The 962-nt window shown below is 25.8% G+C and overlaps 1 pseudogene; it reads left to right on the top strand.

Moving 5' to 3' along the window:
* The first annotated feature begins 273 nt into the window (after nt 1–273).
* LOC128923217 (5.8S ribosomal RNA) lies at nt 274–452 on the top strand (annotated as a pseudogene).
* Nucleotides 453–962: the final 510 nt, after the last annotated feature.

The raw sequence follows: 962 nt of genomic DNA, 5'->3' as shown, positions 1-962 counted from the left end.
AAAATAATATAAATGATAAGTTAATTTGCACTCATTAACGTGTAATTCCTTAAAAATTTATAGAAATTAAATAAAATGTAATAAAAAAGGAATTACTGTTTTTGTTGGACTAAGACATGCGCAACTTGTAAATGTTTGGGTTGAAAATTACAATTTATTGAAAGATGTTTTAAAATAATTTATATAATATACGAAAACGAAATGTAATATAGTTGTTATTCTTTCAATAAATTAAAAACTCTTGACGTTAAATTAAAATAAACAAAAAATTATCACTCTAAGCGGTGGATCACTCGGCTCATGGGTCGATGAAGAACGCAGCTAACTGTGCGTCATCGTGTGAACTGCAGGACACATGAACATCGACATATTGAACGCATATTGCAGTCCATGCTGTTATGTACTTTAATTAATTTTAAAGTGCTGCTTGGACTACATATGGTTGAGGGTTGTAAGACTATGTTAAATTAGTTGCTTATTCTTTTAGTCAATTAAAAGAATTTAAGCACATGGTATATTACTGGATTGTATTTTTCAATCCATAATATTAATAGCATAAAAAGAAATATAGAAAATATATTCTTGAACACCTCATATTTGAACGAAATTTTATAATAAATAAGAATCTTAGTATTCCCAAAAACAATAAAATTTCAATATTATTTCAAATAATATATACATTTAGAGGAACGTCTAGCATAAAATGTTATTTTATTCTAGGATTGCCTTAAATGTAAAAAAGCAAGAAAATAATATTGTTGTTATAATGAAGTAGTACGGGATGAAAAGATTGAATATTTATTATTAAGAAAATTATTGGTGTTAAGAAATAATTATGTATGTTTCTTTAAAATAGCAAAAAGCTAAAATATAAAATAAATATAAATATTTTTATACAACCTCAACTCATATGGGACTACCCCCTGAATTTAAGCATATTAATGAGGGGAGGAAAAGAAACT

This window comes from Zeugodacus cucurbitae, chromosome X (assembly GCF_028554725.1).
Source record: "Zeugodacus cucurbitae isolate PBARC_wt_2022May chromosome X, idZeuCucr1.2, whole genome shotgun sequence".
NCBI lineage: Eukaryota > Metazoa > Arthropoda > Insecta > Diptera > Tephritidae > Zeugodacus > Zeugodacus cucurbitae.
Note: the sequence above shows the minus strand (reverse complement) of the source record. Positions and strands in the feature narration are given on the sequence as shown.